The sequence below is a fragment of the Mastigoproctus giganteus genome, chromosome 9, assembly GCF_048544385.1.
Source record: "Mastigoproctus giganteus isolate SK-2022 chromosome 9, ASM4854438v1, whole genome shotgun sequence".
NCBI lineage: Eukaryota > Metazoa > Arthropoda > Arachnida > Uropygi > Thelyphonidae > Mastigoproctus > Mastigoproctus giganteus.
Genome location: NC_143583.1, coordinates 150599074 through 150619555, shown reverse-complemented (window position 1 = coordinate 150619555; position 20482 = coordinate 150599074). Strand labels below are relative to the sequence as shown.

Below are 20482 nucleotides of genomic sequence, written 5' to 3'. Positions count from 1 at the left end.
TGTGGGAAGTAGATATGATAGTGATCTGTTATATTACTGGCAAATAATAATGTTTGCATGTACTCATTAGATGTCATCATTGTCAGGGAGGGTTAATATGTTCAACCTCTCAGTAATGGAAAGACAATTGTAATGCGAGTAAAAGAAAGTGTCTTATTTACCCTGGCAATTTCTGGTGTGTGTGTGTGTGTGTGTGTGTGTGGACAGTTTACAAAAACTCTGAAGAAAATCTACAGTTTTATTACAATTGCATATTATTTCTTTGTACTTTGGTTGCCTGATTGACAATCAGGACAAAACATGGGCTCCGTGTATGTGCTGTATTACCACAAATCTGAGGATGTGGCTAAATTAAAAGGCATACTTTTAATTATGCCTTTAGTTGTTCCTATTGCGTGTAAAGAGAACCACATAAGTACATTGCTGATTGTTGTTTCTGCATGACAAAAATATCAGGGATGTCCAAAAAAAGCAAGCATCAAATATCCTAATATAATATTTACAATAAGTCCTGTTCCATATAATGAAGACCTGACAATACCAGATCCCCAAAAATATGGGATAAAGGAAAAAGTAATGAATACAGCAAAGATTCATGTGTTGCAGACTTTGCTGTACTGTCCACTTGAGCAGATTTCGGCTACCAACCAGAAAATTAAAACACAGTGGACTTAAGCAAGAAGAGTTTAATGATTTAGTTTGTGATTTAAACATCTAAAGAGCAAGTAAACATTGTTGATTCTAGGTTATGACAATAGAAGTTACTTGAAGCAGGAATAAAATTATAGTACACTGAAAATGTCACAAAGTGTTTTAAAAATACAGTGCAACCTCAATATAAAGTTGTCTCCTGACACCTGCTGGTGTCAGGAGACAACTTTAATACCCACATTATAAGCAAAGCAAGTTAGAGCCGAAAAATTTTACTAATTTTTCCCACTTTACTTAGTAAATAAATACTTTATTTACTAATATTTTATTTATAAGTATACAGACTAAAAGACAAAGTATTAAGGGTTATATCATTCCCTTTACATTTTACATCCATGCTGAAATATCCATGTAATTTAGTTTGCTTGAACTGATGGCGGCATTTTTTCATTATATAATTCTTAATAGTAATAGCAATAAAGGAATATGTTCACTAACACTCTGACATTCTAACCATGTCATCATTTCATTAATGTTTTCAAGCACTTGGCTAATTTCTGGTGTTTTTTTCCTTAAACTAATCATCCACATTATCTTCATATTATTTACTCCCTGTGTCACTGGCCTTCTGTTTGTTGAATGTCTTTCTGTTCAGAAAGGCTGCAATTTCTTCCTCACTAGGGTAATGTGCAACTATAGCTTCTGCATCCACTTCAATCCAAGCAGCCAGGTCATTTGCTCCAAGACTGCAACAAGGTACTTTACAAGTAGCCTTTATTTCTTGTTCTGGAACAACTTCTTATTCAAGGTTATTATTAGTGATGTCATATCTTTTCCAATACATTTTTATCGGCAGCTTTCAGTTGCTGCTGAGCTTAATTTCTTCCACAGTAATCTAGTGTTGTATGCGTCTTTCAGTATTAATGTTTTCAGAAATACTAGAATTTGAATTTCTGAATTCACAACACCAAGTAGCTCTCTATGATAGTAGACTTTGAAGGCTCAATAACTCTGATCCATGGTCTGAATTAGTACAGTTGTGTTCCTTGTCAGAAATACAACTCTGATCTTTCTATCTTTTAATTTCAGGACATCAGCAGGATGAGTTGGGCAGCGATCCAACACTTACAAAGCCTTTTCTTCAAGTATTTTTGGAAAGAAAGTGGAATCTCAACAATAGTACAAACTCACTTTCAAACCAGGAAGCAAAAATTAGCATTAGCATTAGTAGAGGCATATGATGCAAGAAAGCAAGCTTATTCAGCATCAGCCAAAAAAAAAAAAAAAAAAAAAACACACACCACTCCCATTTCACCCCTCCGTTCGTTCGAAATACCTGTCCAATTGAGCTTTAAATTTGTTTAGGCTATTAACTTCAACAACAAGTGATGGAAGTCGGTTCCACCAACCAACCACCCGCTGGCCAAAGGCAAATTTCCGCTCCGACATCCGTCCTTCCTCAATTTGAATTTATGCCCTCTGAGCTGATTATTCTGAGCAAGATGAAGAATCCCATTGGCATTGAGCATGCTCAAACCATTCAAAGCCTTATACACCTCTATCAGATCACCTCTCCGGTGCCTAGTCTCCAGACTCTGTAATTTGCAAAACTTAAGCCTTTCTTCGTAAGAGCAACCCTTTGTTCCATTCACTAATCTTGTTGCCCTTCTCTGTACCCGTTCCAGCAGCTCCACATCCTTCCTGAAATGAGGCCTCTAGACCTGTATACAGTACTCAAGATGTGGCCTAACCATTGCCTTATACAAGGGAATAATCACCTCCTTATCCCTGCTAGAAAAATTCCTCTTTATCATTGACAAGACACCATGAGCTACTCTTGCAGCTCGTCTGCACTGCTCAGAGAACTTCATATCTGCCTGCACAATTATCCCCAGGTCCTTTTCATTCTCCACCACTGTCAGTGTAGTACTGCAGAGTTAGCATTAGCATTTAGCATTAGTAGAGGCATTTGATGCAAGAAAGCAAGCTTATGCAGCATCAGCCAAAAAAAAAAAAAAAAAGTAACATAAATAAATAAAAATAACCACTTCCACTTCACCCCTCTGTTCGTTCGAAATACCTGTCCAGCTGAGCCTTAAACTTATTTAGGCTATCAACTTCCACGACAAGGGATGGAAGTCTGTTCCACCCACCAACCACCCGCTGGCTAAAGGCAAATTTCCGCACATCCGAGTTGATACGTTGCTCTGGGGTTACTGTTTCCCATATGTAGTACTTTACATTTGTCAATGTTAAACTTCATTTGCCACCTCTCAGCCCATCTGTTCAACCTTCCCAGATCCTGTTGCAGCAGCATAGCGTCAGTAGTGTCCTTAACAACCCAAAATATCACTCGTCATTCAAGCGTTGGAGCTATTTTTATAAATCATAAGTAGAGATTTCGTGTTAACATGCTTAAAACACTAGGGACTTTCTTTGACTTTTACCAATGAACAATTGCTTTGTCTTGTGATTTACAGTCTTCTTTGCATACGGTAACAGTAATTCTCTCTTTGTTAGTTTTCATGCCCACTTTTTTGGGTGTCTTTTTAATATGCAGTAAATTGTCAGGGAGAAGTTTATAGTACCACACTGTTTTGTCACAGTTGTTCACCTGTGAACTCTTCATTTTGAATCACATTATGCAAAAATTCAGGAAATGCTTCTGCTGCTGTAAAGTTACCAAATGCAGATTGGCCTACAAGAACTAACCTGGGATATCCCATGATGAGCCTTCCATCTCCAAAGCGACCCTTCAGAAGTTTTAAATGTATCATCATCGCCACCAAGTAGCTTATGAAATTTTACTGCCTGTGCTTTAAAAGAGTACCATTTATTGGTACTCTTTCATTGTGCTTCTGTAGAAACCACTTATACAAGCACTGGTCCACACCACTGTTTTTCACAAAGTCTAGTTTTCTTTCTTTGGAGGCCTACTTCATTTTTGACAGGGTCCATGAATGAACATAATTTTTCTTCCTCTTTCATCCAACCATGGATCATTTATTCTGGAATTCCACACTTGCAAAATATACTGCAAGTGTGCATTCTGTTTCTCCACTTTTAACTCTTTAACAGGCTGATCACCTGTCTCCCAATGATGTAACATCCCGACCAGCTGCATAACCAAGACAATATCAGACCACTTGAAGAGCCAGGCAATCATGATTGAACAGCACAAAGGATGCAATTCAAGGAGCAATTAACCACTGATGCCACAATTATTGAGCAAGCTTACAGAAGTGCCACAACCTGTACACGGCCTACATTGATTACCTTAAGGTCTTTCACTCCATGCCTCAGAGCTAGCTAATTGAGATGCTGAAGATCTACAAAGTCAATCCAGCAGTGACAAACTTCCTAAAAGAAACCATGGCAACCATGGAGTACTACCATTAAGATCAAGCACATCAAAACCAGACTGATCCCTATCAGGAGAGGAACCTTTCAAGGAGATGTCCTGAGCCCACTGCGGTTCAGTCTAGCACTCAAACCACTATCTACCATGCTCAACAACAAGCATGAATAGAACCTCGAAGAAGACAGAAAAAACCAGTATACCCCCCCCAATGTACATGGATAATATCAAGTGCTACACGGAAACCGAGCAACAATTCCAGATCACTGAAGAATTTGGCAATAATATCAGGATGAAATTTGGTCTAGAGAAATGCAAGACCCACAGATTGCATCAGGGGAAATTAGCTGGCCGAAACTACTGGCTGCAGACTGGTAAAGAGATTGAAGTGATGACAGGTGGAGAGGTCTATAAATACCTGGGGATGATGCAGGCTCAATAGCTAGAGCTCAAGGCTGCACAAAACAAAGCTGAACCGAGGGAACACAGTTAAAGCCATAAACACCTATGCAGTCCCAGTGCTAACATATTCCTTCAGGATCACAGATTGGACTAACACTGAGCTGGAGAATATCATGAAAAAGACAAGGATAACAATGACCAAGAGCTGCCAACACCTTCAGAAGTCAACTGTGGAGAGACTGACAATAGCTCGGAGAGAAGGGCCTGATAGACTTCCTTGAGCAACAGAAGACAGCAATATCTAACCTGAAAGATTACTTTCAGAAAAACACAGCAGCACTCTATCAGGCTATAAGGAAGATAGACAAGTGGAATACCCCACTCAATCTAAGCAGAGTCCCCCTTCCATGCAAATGGAACAAATGAAGCTACAAAGATGGGCAAAAAAGACATTCCATGGTAGACATTACAACCTCCAAATGGCTTCCAATGCAGAACACGCCCTTCCCTGAGACTGGAGGATTCATGCTAGCCATCAAAGACCAGGTAATCAATACCAGGAACTACAGAAAATATGTCACCAAGGAGCCTGGAGTGTCAGATGACACATATTGATGATGCCACCTTGCCTTAGAAATGATCCAACATATCAATTCAGGATGCAATGTGATTAGCCAGATTGAGTACATCCGTAGACAAGATTAGGTAGCCAGGATAATACATCAGATGCTAGTGAGAAAATACCAGTTGATCAAAGAAAGTGTACCGTATTACACGTATGAACTCCAAGCAGTACCAGAGACCTCAAACCACTAGATGCACTGGGACCACACCATAATAATGGAAGACAATCCCACACAACAGACCGGACATAACCCTTGTTGACAAGAAGGAAATGGCTACCTATCTGATTGACATAGTGGTGCCCAACACTGGCAACCTTAAGAAAACCCACGAGAAAAACATCAGGAAGTACATGGACCTAAGGCAGGAGATCAAAGAGATGTGGCATATGCAACAAGTAACGACCATCCCGAACATCATGTCAATCACTGATATGATGCCAAAGACCCTAGATAACAGCCTAGCAGCAATAGATCTCCCAGAGTATATATACAAGGAACTCCAGAACGTTGCAATCCTGAACACTTGTATGATAGTCAGAGAGTTCCAAGACCAACAGTAACATCAAACATAACAATCGCCCTGTGCACTTGGTATCAGTACTCGTCACAGGGTGGAAACACGAGGAGATTAAGGCCTGCCTGACTGACTGAGAAATACTATCAGAGACTGAGAAGCCTGTAAAAATCAAAGCTGAATGGTGGGAACATGGTCACAGCCATAAACACTTATGTAGTCCCAGTACTACCTACTCCTTTGGGATCGTGGATTGTACTGGAGGAGATTATGAGTTCAACTAGGATAATGATGACCAAGAGCTGTCGACACACTACCCAAAGTCGGCCATTGAGAGACTGACCATAGCATGTAAAGGAGGGGAAGGATTGACTGAATTCATTGAACAAGATAAGGCAATTATTTCCAGGAAAATACAGCACCAATCTCCAAACCATAAGACAGACAAACATCACATGACACTCAACCTCAACAAGGAGAACACACTCACACAGACAGAAGACAGAAAGATGGGAAAAAAGAAGACACTCCATGGCAGACACGACAATGAACTTCATCAAGACTACATAGATAACATGGCTTCCAATGATTGGCTCACAAACAGAAAGCTCTTCACTGAGACCAAAGGATTCATACTCACCATCCAAAATCAGGTAATCAACCCCAGGAACTACAGGAAATATATCGCCCAGGACAAAGGAGTAACAGATGACACATGTCATTGATGCCACCTGGACCAGGAAACAATCCAGCACATCACTGCAGGATGATCATCACCCAGATAATACATCAGAAGTTAGCACAAAAATACCAGCTGATCAAAGAAAGTTTACTGTATTACAAGTACAGTAAGTCCCTGATATATGTAAGAGATACATTCCAGGACTTCTTACGTTTTTTTTTTTTTTTTTTTTAGTTAGTTGTTGGGGCATCGGCTTCTGTGGCCATAATGCACCTCCCACGGTTTTTGCAGTACTTTGATCCAAGCTCGAGGCGGGATTCGAACATGCGACCTTTGGGTTGCCAGGCAGGCAGGCACTTTACCCACCCAGCCAGCCCAGTCGGCAACTTCTTACGTAAGTCATGTTTTACATAACTTGGGAATGACTAATAAAATATTGTTACTATATCCCTAACATGCCAAAATTACAAAAACCACATAATATCCTCAGAAGAATAAAGAAAACAGTCACATATTTTAAAATTAATTAGTTATACAGGGTGATTCACTACCAGTGCGACAAACTTGCAGGAGGTGTAGGGGGCACAAAGACGAATTGGAATCACATAGCATTGCAGGGTCCGAAATGGCTTCGTCATGCAGTAGAGGACGTTGAATGGGAGGTCTCGTGAACAGCAATCCTGCTGGAAGTCAGCATTTGCGAACCGTTTCTGTTGAAGAAACCAAGTAGCAAAAGTCCTCCGAAGTGGATAATCCGCAGGTTCCAATGATTGGATGCGTTGCAGATGGTATGAACTCATTTGGTTTGTTGACAGTATCCTCCATACAGTGGATTGGGAAATACCCAATCGTTGGCCTATCGCTCGAGTACTCGTACTTGGATTGCCTTCTGCAAGACATAGGACATTCTCCTCATTGTCTGGCGTCCTCGTCGTTCGCTCTCGATTCATGGTACCTCTCGTGAAACAACTAGTGTCCATAACTTTCTGTGCACACATGCGAAAATCGCATGATGAGGAGCACACCTGTGTGGGAAACGTTCCTGGTACAAGCGCAGAGCGGTGCGCCCATTGCAGTCTGCAGCTCCATACGCGAGGTGCATGTTGGCCAGTTCAACATTTGAATACTCGTCCATCCTACTGCCTCGGGAACTGGTTCGCAAATGCTGACTTCCAGCAGGATCGCTGTTCATGCGACCTCCCATTCAACGTCCTCTACCGCATGACAAAGGCATTTCGGACCCTGCAATGCTATGTGATTCCGATTCGTCTTTGTGCCCCCTACACCTCCTGGAAGTTTGTCGCACTGGTAGTGAATCACCCTGTATATTTTTTATATATTAGTTATACGGGGTAATTGTATAGAATTGTGTAGACTGTAAGTGTATAGAAATTTATTCAGGAGACATATAATTTACTGAACTGTCATATTGTAGCAAAAAACAAAGTTTTACCGACGTAGTGCCGTAGTACCAAATTCCGTCACCACAAGCGCCAATGGATTGCATTTCAAAAATGGCTACTTTCACAGGTGGGTGGATTGGTCAAGCAGAGCTGTAAGCATGGCCACCTTGTTCCCCAGATTTGACACCTCTAGACTTTTTCTATGGGGTTTCATTAAAGATCGAGTGTTTGGTCCATCCTTACCTACCAATCTTTCTGAGCTCAAAACTAAAATCACCACCGCAGTTACAAAAGTTACGGCAGATATTTTATGTCGCGTTTTTGAGGAAATTGAGTTCAGATGGGATGTCTGCCGTATCACCAATGGCAGTCACATCGAATCAAAATGACTGTTCTAGGTAAAACTTGATGTTTTTTGCAACAATATGACATTTCAATAAATTATGTCTCCTGAATAAATTTGTATACACTTATGAAGTTGTAAAGTCCTTTTTGAATCACCCTGTATATTAGTTATATACATAGAAAAATAGTTATATACAGGTAGTTCTCAACTTTACGAGTTAATTCGTTCCTAGCGCATGCACTCGTAAAGCGGGAATTTATTTCCCATAGACATAAGGTTAAAAATAGGGATTATGTTCTCAACAATGAAATTACTTAGCTAATTAGTTTATGGTTAAATGATTGATTTATCGAAAGAAATGAAAACTTAGCCTGTAAAATCAAGCAAATTATAAGGGCGCTGACTCTCTTTAGAAAATACAGCTGTGAGTTACAGGCTCTGAAAAAAACGATAAGTGTTTGCTTTTTATTTACATAATTGTTATTTTATATTGTACTTAATACGTAGTCTTATAGTTCTAATTACGCTGGTTATTTTTATTTTAATTTATATAAACAGTTTTTGTAGATATACGTAATACTTTATAAAACCGTTAGTCCGTTCGAATCTTGCAGGCATTGTTTTTTGTTTATAGTGATAGGGAATTCAAATTTTTAATTGAGGTAGCTAGGTAGCTCTAACGTATAATTATAGAAACAGTAATACGCTTCACTGTTTCTATTAGATAGCGTAGTATTGACATTTAATTTAATTTAATTTATTGATCTTATTAATTTAAAATATCATGCCCCAAACTAGAGCAGCAAAGCAACGGGCACAAAGTGGCAGGAGTGCTGTGACTCGTGGGAGAACTGAGGGGGGCGCTTCTCCAACGCATCACAGCCTGAAAAAATGTGCAACTTGTGAAATGTTTGCCGAACTATCTGGAACGTGATGTTGCCATGGGGGATGTCTTTGTGTGTGCGCGATGTAAGGAGTGTAAGGAAATCAGGCGACAACTCAGCGTTGTTATGGGCCTATATGAGAGTTTGAAGGACAGGGTGGATGCCCTCGAAAGATCTAAATTGAGGGGCCCATCTGGCTCTCAGCTGCCCACATCAACGCCAGAGCTTGCACTTGGTCATCACGCAACACAGCGGCAACCCCCAAGGCAGATTGTGCTGGTCCCAAAGGAACTAGTAGTTGTTGGTGACTCTATTGTCAGTGAAACGGGGAACATCCTTTGTAAAAAGGATAGGTGGAACAGGACCAGGGTATGTCTGCCAGGGGCAAAGGTTGATGACGTTGTAGAGCAGATATAATCTTTTAGGGGCACAAAAGGTGATATAGTTGTACACGTTGGCACTAATGATATTAAGAGTAGGAGACCGGCAGAATTACTTAACAAGTACAGGTCACTGTTGAAAAAAAGCCGTGAAATAGGGTTGAATTTGAAAGTGTCTGCAATTCTGCCCAGACACGGTAGGAGGGAGTATATGATGAGAGCCTTGTCGATCAATTTGGCCCTGGAAAGATTGTGCAAGGCTCAAGGGACTGAATTTTTTTCAGCCTGGACTGTACTTGTTAACAGGAGAGACTGCTTCTACAGGGATGGGATACACTTAAATAGAAAGGGTGCAAGAATATTTGCTGATGCTATCGAGGCAGTGTTAGGTGGGTCAGAAAACTGATAGCTTGGGGGGATACAAGGACTAATAGTTTAACAGTAGCCGTAGGCAGAGGTGATTCTTGCACAACTTCTATTAGAATAAGTAGCGACCTGGAGCAAGGGGTGTTGGGGGTTTCAGGGATGGATGGCAGTCATCGTGAAACAGGTGGGTATATGGGATGTGTTAGAGTAATTAAGAATAAGAATAGGTGCATGTATACTTGCATGTATACCAATGCTAGAAGTATAGTAAATAAATTTGATGAATTTGAAGTGTTGGTCAAGACATCAAAGGCGGATACTGTTGGGATATCAGAGACGTGGTGTCACACAGATATAAGGAATGCCGAACTGGAATTTGGGGAGTACAATGTGTACAGAAAGGATAGGAAGGGAGGAGGTGTTATGCTGTTAATAAAGAAAAACATAAAATCAAAAGAAGTGCATCCAGTTGATATAGATGAACAGTGCACTGTTGAGTCAGTTTGGTGTGACACAAGCACTGCGAAAGCAAAAATAAGAGTAGGAGTGTGTTATAGGCCTAATGACTTGAATGAGTACAATGAACAATTGTACAGAGAAATAGAATGGGCTAGTAAATCGGAATGTCTTATAATGGGGGATTTTAACTTCCCAGATATTGACTGGAACTGTGGGTTGGGCACTCACACACTAGTCAGACTTTTGTGGATTTATTGGATGATTGTTTTCTGCAGCAGCATGATCATCGACTAAATGCACACTCGTTGATCACTGCTTGTGCATCGGTTTGTTGCATAAGGAGTCGTCTTCTTCAGAAATGCTTCAAGAAGCATTTGTTTCCAAGATAATCTTCTTTTAATTATAAATTTCGCGATTGCATGCATAAGCATTTTTTAATGGCACACACAAATTGCAACTAACATGATTCACGTGGAGTAACAAGTTTACGAAGCTTAAAAAAAGGAATGAAGAGAAGATTCTGAAAATTTGTTTTTTATGCGATTGAAGATTTCAGTAAAGGGGAAACAAATTTCACCATAATAACGTAAAAAAACCACACAATTCCAGCTATTGGTATTTTTGAAAATGCAAGAACCTCCAGAAATGTGCTTTAGAAAAATATCACAAAGGCGTTTAAAATTGATTCTTATAACAGAACATGTGATAATAATGAAATTGTAGTGCACTTTAATGATTTGAATTGGTAACTAATAATTTACAAACCATGCTCACAACCTTTTATATGGCCTAAAGGTCACACTCGTGACCTTAAAAGCGACAATTTAAAGAGATAAATAGCTTAGTTATACAGCGAAAATTTCAACTTCCGAGATCTTGAAATGAATTACCAAAAAACAATGTGTTATTGGGATCACATTAAGATATTTTAACGATACGATGGTGTCTCTGGAACTGATTAATATCATAAAGCGGGGTACACTGTAATGTATAGCTATGCGCGTGGTTTGAAATGTGGTATTTATGAATGTTTAACATTAATTTTTTGCAATTAATGTTCATATTTTCGATTTTGTTGATACTTGGGGAGAAAAAACTCGTAAACCCGGGAACTCATAAAGTGAGAACTGCCTGTATTTTTAATTAGTTCAATTAAAAACTTTATCTGGGGACAGCAGTGAAGCAGCAGGAGTAGCACATAAGAAAAGAAAACATAAAAAGAAGAAAAAAGCACATTATTGTACTGTAAAAACTGATATGTATTTCGTAGCCTTGGTTATTATAGTTGACTTCATTAGCGCCTGCCGATTCCTTCACCACTTTTCGTATTCTGTGTTTGTCCTTTATTATTGTGTTCACGGTTGACACTGACAAATCTAAATTCCATACAATACTTGTTAATGTTTCACCTTTTTCATACATCCTTATTATTTTAATTTTCTGATTCAAATCGATTGCTTTCCTTTTCTTGGTAGATTTACTAGTTAGTCGCCACCATGATAACTGTCAAAATGAAATTTTCTATAAAAAACTTCATAGGGTTAAGGCAGAAACACACTACATATTATCACCTCAAGTGAGCTCACATTTTACTAAAGCACATTTCTGGATGTCACTAACATAAAACAATAAAAACAATTTGCAGTTTCCAGTTTATTGGGCTTTACTGTTAGTGCAATTCATTATAAACAGGTAGTAAACTCGATCTTATTGCATTTATAATAATACCAATAGCTGGAATTCTGTGGGTTTTTACATTATGGTGAAATGTGTGTCCCCTTCACTGAAACATTCAGTCATATATATAAAAAAACAAATTAATTTTCAGAATCTTCTCTTCATTCCTATTTTTTAAGTTTGCTACTCTGCATCTCACTTGTGCAATTTGTGTGTGCCGTGTTTGTCATTATTAATTACTTATTTATTTATTTTTACTGTTTTCGATTTTACAATCTTAAAAAAAAAAAAAAAAAATTTTACGTGTCTGAAGTTACGTAACTCAGGCTTACGTAAGTCGGGGACTTACTGTACAAGCCTCAGGCTGTACTAGAGACCTCACTCACAGATTATATTGGGACCATGCCATAATAATGGACAAGACAATTCCATACAGCAGACCACACATAACCCGTATCAACAAGAAGGAAATGGCTACCTACCTGATTGACACAGCGGTTCCCAACATGAGCAACCTGGTGCCTCTGCAGCCAGGTGGGCAGGAGCAGCAGTGCGTAGCACACGCTTCTTGATTAGACTGGGGGTTTGAGCCCGTGATCACCAAATATGGTGGTCACGGCTAATGCTAATGCTCCTAAAAACCAAAATAACAAATAACATAATGAGCAACCTCCGAAAACATATGAGAAAAAGATCAGAGTACTCAGACCTAAGACAGGAAGTCAAAGATATGTAGCATATGGAACAAGTAATGACCATCCTGATCACCATGTCAACCACAGGCATGGTGCGCCAAAGAGCCTACATAAGAATCTAGCAGCAATAGGTCTCCCAGAGAACATTTACATGTAACTCCAGAAGGCCACAATCCTGAACACCTGTACTATAGCAAGAAAATTCCTCGACTAACAGTAATAATAACAATAATAATAGTGACATAACCAACCACCCCATGCACTCGGTACCAGTAGCCGTCATGGGACAGAAAAAAATCCAAAGGAGAAACAGTTTTTATAATATAATAAAGGAGAGAAGAAACCATAACCTACTGAATAACAAAGTCTAACAAGTAGTTTGTGACGTCATCATGTGGAGGCGATTGCTTGAATTGTAACGTGTTTATAAGTGTAATATATTTATATTCGATTATAATATAATTTAATATATTATATATTTATATAATATTTTATATATTATATATAATATAAATATATATATTGTATTATATATTATGTTTATATAAAGATAGCTTAATATATTTGACGAATACAGTATTTGACAGTCATTAATTTAGAATGGAACATTTTAATTATTAATGACATACCAAAATGGGAATGGCTAATAGGAGATTCCCCTTACACCACTTTGCTGATAGTAACTAGAAAATATCCAGCTATCATTATTTTTTTGAAATTGTATCTAAACAATAGTACTTACCGAATCTATAAATCAAAATTTTTCAGGTGCACATATTTAACTAATTAGCAATAGCTCTACTGGCAAATAAAATGCAAATAGCATAAAACTTTCAATTTTCATAAAATATTTTGTTTAATATTAAAATCAGCAAGAGCCTTTTCAAGTAACTGATCTCAAATGGAGGTGTTACTTAAAAAGCAGCTCTTTCTATTTTCAGGCTACAATTAATATTTGATAATTTTATGGGGCCAACATGAAATACACAAATTTACTTTACTTGTATTGATAATTCCATTTAACAACAAACAATATTCATGTAGTTGATGGCACACAGCCATATGAAAAATATAATAATGCAAGTTATCACAAAAATATAATATTTACAGTGAGAGGAATTAAAGTAATTATATTTGATAGCCAGTTCTTTTACCAAAGTTAAATTACATGAGCAAAACAAACAAACAATACACTCACCCTTAATATTACAAAATTTTTCTTTGAATGTACTCAAGTAATAAAACATACTGTTAATTAGGATTTACCAAACAGAAATGGAACTAATCGAATTTTGTTTGTTTTAAAGGTCTTTAATTTCTTCTGTTGGGTTTGAATGACATCCATCATTTTTCATCTTACAATAATTATTAAGCAAAATCATTAAGCATTTTACAATAATTTAACTATTAATAATTATTAATAGTTAATGATAATTAATAACTTTTAAGATGTTAACTTATTAACATCTTACAATAATTATTAAGAAAAAAGATTGTATGAGTCCATACAACCTTTTCTCATAATTCCTGAGACTGATTACAAATATTTCAATAATACCAATAACTGAAACTCCTCACTGGATAAAATAATGTGTTCTGGTTCTGTTTACACAACAATAAAAGTATACAATGTATTGTATACTTTGATTGTTGTGCAAAAATTGTGTGAGTAGAACCAGAACACATTTTTACGACACAGAACAAAACAATAAAATTATACAATGCTACTTCTTACTCCGGAAGTAACCACGTCTCTCTCTCTCGCACCAAGAGTTTTTTATAGTCATCAGATTTTAGTTTCTTTAAAAACGAATAAAAACAGTATCCAGCAATATATGTTAATACAGGTAAATCTGGAAAAACATTAAGATCATCATCATCATCAAGAACTGAAATATCAGAAAATATATTAATTAGATCATCATCCATCACATTGTCTGCGTAAAGATCATCAATAGTAAGTTTCTTTGAAGTGGATATTGATGGCATCTACAATAATGTTAACAAACGTATTTTCTTTGCCGCTTCAAATATTTATCTGATTGAAATAGTGCTGGGATCCAGACAATTGTCTCTGTCCAAACCATGCCTCAAAAACATCAGTTTGAAATATCCCAGGCAACAAAGTCATATTGCAGGTTAGCTCTGATAAACAATATTCTGTTTATCAGAGCTAACCTGCATAAACCATGCATTAGAACAGAGTGAGTTTGCTCTAATGCATGGTTTTCCGGACATCTATTCTTCAACTGTCTTTCTTTAATTTGAATTTATGCCCCCTCAGGTGCAGAATCTGAGCAAGAGGAAGAATCCCATCAGCGTTGAGCATGTTCAAACCATTTAAGACCTTATACATCTCAATCAGTTCACCTTGAAGGTGCTTCATCTCCAGACTCTGCAATTTGCAAAACTTAAGCCTTTCTTGGTAACAGCATCCCTTTGTTCCACTCACTAATCTCATAGCCCTTCTCTGTACTCGTTCCAGCAGCTCTACATCTTTCCTAAAATGAGGCCTCCAAACCTGTATGCAGTACTCAAGGTGTGGCCTGGCAATTGCCTTTTGTAAAGGTGACTACGTGGTCTCAGAAAGGTTTTAAATTCTATACAGTGGGACCAACTGATGATGTTACTAACAGCAACATCATCAGTTGTTTATCTCCTTATACAAGGTTTATCTCCAGTGTTTATCTCCTTATACAAGGAGATAAACACCTCCTTATCCCTGCCAGAAAAATACCTATATATCAATGAGAAGACCCCCATATTAATATATTAATATCTGACTGCACAATTACTCCCGGGTCTTTTTCCACTACCCTAAGTATCACACAGTTGGTATGCTACCCATATGGAGCACTTTCCATTTGTCAATATTAAGCTGCGGCTGCCACCTCTCAGCCCATCTGCTCACCTTTTCCAGATCGTGTTGCAATAGCATACTGGCCTTACTATCATTAACAACCCTACTAACATTCGTATCATCTGCAAACTTGGACATTAAACCTGATATACCTTTATCAATATCATTAATGAATACAGAAAATAGCAATGGGCCCAACATAGACCACATGGGGGGGGGGATACCACTAATAACATTAGTCCATGAAGAGCAGTGTCCATTGATTACCACTCTTCATCTTCTCCCACTCAGCCATCCCTTTATCCATAGCAGCAACTTGACTATAATGCCAAACTGCTCCAACTTGTACAATAGTCTTCCATGTGTAACAGTATCAAAAGCTTTCCTAAAATCTAAGTATATGATATCAAAATTATTTTTTGCATCCAGTTCCTCTGTGACCACATCATAGTATCCAATCAAATTGGTCAGACAAGACTTCCCCTTAACAAACCCATGCAGTGTCTGAACTATAACTCCAGTATTGTCTAGATGATTCTGGAGTGCTTCTTTAACCAGTGACTCCATTATTTTCCCTGGAACGGAAGTTAAACAAACAGGCCTTTAATTACTCGTGTCACCTTTTCATCCCCCTTTGTATATTGGGGATACATTTGCACATCTCCAGTCCGTGGGGATCTCCCTTGAGTCAAAGGATGTCCTCATAATCATGGCTAAGGGCCTGCTTACTTCCTTTGCTGCCTCTTTTAATATAACTGAATAGATCCCATCCACCCCCAGGTGACTTTGTTATGTTTAACTTCAACAATTTCTCCTCCACTTTGCTCTCTCAGTTATTACAAAATCCTTTAATTCCCTCTAATAGTTTGATAAACTTCTGGCATTCTCCTCCCTTAATAACTCGTGTGAATGTAGATGCAACATACTCATTCAGTTTGTCAGCTACCTGAGCAGAATCCTCAACAATCAAACCACTGATATCAAGTGGATCAATCTGATTCATTCCCTTCTTTGTACCCTTTGCCAAAGATTTCTTGTATCTGCCTTTGCTTGCCCAACCTCGTTTGTGACGTGATTACAGACTATCTTATATTTACCATAGGCATCTGTGTCACCTGATAATTTATATGCATCCCATGCATTTTAATTCTCTGCCACGAGTCTCATTAGTTCATCTGATATCCATTTACGCGTAAACCTTGAATAGTATTTCATAGTTGGTATGAAAAGCCTAGTAGCTTCCATGATTAATTCCTTGAATGCTTCCCATTTAGAATTTGCTGTTAGCAACATCATCAGTTGGTCCCACTGTATAGAATTTAAAACCTTTCTGAGACCACGTAGTCACCTTTACAAAAGGAAAAACCATTTCCATTACCCTGAATGTAGTTACATCTTTGAATAGTAAATCCCACATCAGTACACTGTGATCACTGCCACCCAGTGGCTCCTTTACCTGCAGATTCTTAATGCATGAATAATCACTGCTGATAATCAGATCAAGATATAGTATTTCTTTGAAGGTATAAATGCTTGTTTTGGGTTCAGAATCTCTTGGATTTTACTTTCCATTATAAATTTATCTCAATTTCAGCAATATTTATTTCTTAATTTCAGTAGCTTGAAATAAAATCAAAATTCTTAATTTTAGTTTCTTAGAGAAGCTATTTATTTCCTGTATTTCCTGTATTTCCTTTTATCCATTCATTTTTCATAGTTTAAAGTGGATACTGTTTCTTCGGAAATGCTGTCGAATTGAAATTCATTATTCAACGAAAATGCTCTGCTGGCTTTATTTTTAACCAATATTCAATGTTAGTAATGTTAGCAATGTTATACTTGAAATAGAAACGTCCCAATGTTTTCATTTAGTGTTGGATGAATAAGAAGAATTTAAAGAGGTAGAACTTTAGAATAAAGTACAGAAAAGTTCTTTCTACTTATATATACATTTTACTTCACTATTTATCACAAGTAAAAATCTAGATTATCTGCAACATTATGAATAAATTATATTTTGTTTTATTACCTTAGATTCCAGTAAATAAACATTTTAAAACATAAGGAAATAAACATTTTAAAACATAAGGGAACATCATAGATAAGTGGCAAAATTTATTTTGTATGTCGTGTAGCACTTATCATCAACATACTTTACAGAAAAAAATCTCACCTGTGAACAGCTGCTATCATTTTTCTTGTAAATTTTGGTTATTAGTAAATTTAAAAACATGCACCGTATTCCTTTTGTCATAATTACCTCAAAAGCCAAGCACATAACACTTTCTAACCATTACTGATGAAAATAATCTAAACTTATATGAATGAAAAATACCCTAATGTGTACAATCAATATGAAGATCATGAACTGACTAAAGGAAGATAATAATCATCTCTTTGCAATGATGTCAACAACATAGATTAATCCACTTGTTAGGCTTTGTTCATCAGTGGGTGGTTAGAAAACACACTATCTAAATTACATTAGAAAAATAGCTATCCCATCTGAATAGAAATGACTGAAGAAACATGAAACAAACAATACACACCATTCAACATGTTGCAAAACATATAAACAGTTATGTTAGATAGTATGAATCAGAGCTGTACTACTCAATATGTTCTACGTTGATGATAATATTAGTAAAATAATAAGAGGAGTTTACCTCAATATAGTGCGTAGAACACTTCCGTATGATACCCTCCAGAAATTAAAACGGAAAAAACGAAAAAATCGACAACTTACCGGTACATTAGAGTAAAAAATATAAATAATTAAATAATCAATTTAACACAATTCAAATCAATTTAAAACAATTAAAAATCAAATTAACGCTTTTAATTGGATTTTTAATTGTTTTAAATTGATTTGAATTGTGTTAAATTGATTATTTAATTATTTATATTTTTTACTCTAATGTACCGGTAAGTTGTCGATTTTTTCGTTTTTTCCGTTTTAATTTCTGGAGGGTATCATACGGAAGTGTTCTACGCACTATATTGAGGTAAACTCCTCTTATTATTTTACTAAAACAGTTATGTTGTACAGTGGTACCTTGGATTACGAGTAACTTGGTATGCGAGTGTTTTCCAAGACGAGCAAAAATTTTTAATAAATTTTAACTTGATAAACGAGCGAGGTCTTGCAATACGAGTACAGTCATTCCTCGTATAACACATGTTTACACTACACGAATTCGATCATACACGATTTACAAATACGGGAACGATATCTTATATAACACGAACCGAATTCGCTTATGCACGATTCGCCTTTGTGTTTACAAGAAATGGCAGTCGAACGCGGAATCACCCCAACCGAACGCAACACGATAAGAATGAAGAGAAGATTTTGAAAATGTATTTATGTTTTTATATCAGTGAAGGGGAAACACATTTCACCATAATAACGTAAAAACCAACAATTCCAGCTAGTATAATTGCAAATGCAATTAGATCGAGTTTACTACCAGTTTATAACAGATTCCACTAGCAGGAGCGCAACTGGAAATGTTTTTATTGTTTTATAGTAGTAACCCCTAGAAATGTGCTTTAGTAAAATGTGAGGTGTTAATAGTGTATCTCTGCCTTTACGGTGTTGTTTATTCAGTTGCTACTCGCGCGCAGCTTTGTTTATGTGTATCAAGCGTGCCTCCTCATTTTGTAATAGTGCGAGCGATGAATCTGATTTCCGTGAAATCCTCAAAAGGAGGCAAAAGCAAGTGTCATTGGAAAGATTCCTTGTTAAAGTCGCACAAAAAGAAAAAGTCAACAGATAGCAGTGATTCCGTTAGAGAAAGTGAAAGTCGTCTTACCCAATAATTAATAAATTCAATTGCTTTATGTATATTAAATTTAAATATTAAAAATATAAAAAAGGTATGTATTTTGTATTAATCATTTTTACAGTATATGAATATTTTTCGTTTTGGAACAAATCATCTGGGTTTCCATTATTTCTTATGGGGAAATTCGCTTTGATATACGAGTGCTTTGGATTACGAGCATGTTTCCGGAACGAATTATGCTCGCAAACCAAGGTACCACTGTATAAAACTTTTCCACAAAATATGCCTAGAGAGTAAATCGTGTTTGAAATCAATATTTCACATAAACATCATTACATCACTTCAGGACACTTTGAAAGAAGGACAGAAAATAACACAAATAGCAAGCAACAAACGCTAGAAATATTTTGAAGAACTATTGAAATACATTACTGCCATTGAAACACAATAACAAATAGGGTGACACTACACCTGATAGGTGCCTTCATGCAATTCTGAGAAAATGATTAAAAAAAAAAAAAAAAAAAATTAATAGTCAGTCAATAAAAATTTGTCTTTTTTTTTTTTTTTTTTTTTCCATAAAGATACAGAAAATCACAGATTTTTTTACCAACCATTAATGTGGACTTGGTATTTTCAAGATGGACCTCATACAACAGTAATGTGACATATGATTATTGTACGACATTTTCAGCTGGTTGTTTGTTAAGCTACTAAAATTTAAGTATATTTTTCAATGATAAAGACAATGTTTCGGTATTTTTGGAATGGTTAATTTTCTTTAGGATCTGCACTTTTTTCTCCAGAGGTACGAAAACTTTTTTTTTTTTTTGACTAGGGTAATAAGTCCTGTCAGTCTTCCATTCACTATTTTATTCTAGGCTATCCTATTTTCTCTTAGGGGGCAATTGTACAGTCTAACATGAAGTTCTCTGAGCAGCATAGACAGACTGATATAACAGCTCAGATGCAGTTAAAAAGCAAATTTTTAAAGTTGATGAGACTGTTCTGTATTGGAAGAATCATAGGGTTCTTTTAATGATATATAGGAGCTTTGCCAGTAGAGACAAGGAAGTGATTATCCCATTGCATAACGCAATAGTCAAGCCACAACTCAAGTACTGCATACAAGTCTAGAAGCTTCACTTTACGAATTATGCAGATTTCTTAAAATGGGTGCAGGCAGGAGCAACCAGTTTAGTCATGAACACTCTTACCACAAAAGACTATGGTACTGCAAATTGCAGCACTTTTAAAATAAGCACTTGCAAGTAGTCTTGCTTGACATGTTTAAGGCTTTAAATAGACCAAAATAAAATTTAGGGCTACAGCCTCATTTTTAAATAGGTTAAGGGGGCTTTAAATAAATTAAGTAAACGTAAACTTAACAA

General features: G+C 36.8%; 1 protein-coding gene across 3 annotated transcripts in view; it reads right to left on the bottom strand.

The window, feature by feature from the left end:
- The window catches only part of GrlHz (Gustatory receptor-like Holozoa), a 235172-nt gene that overhangs the window by 84258 nt on the left and 130432 nt on the right, over positions 1 to 20482 (bottom strand). The window lies entirely within an intron of this gene.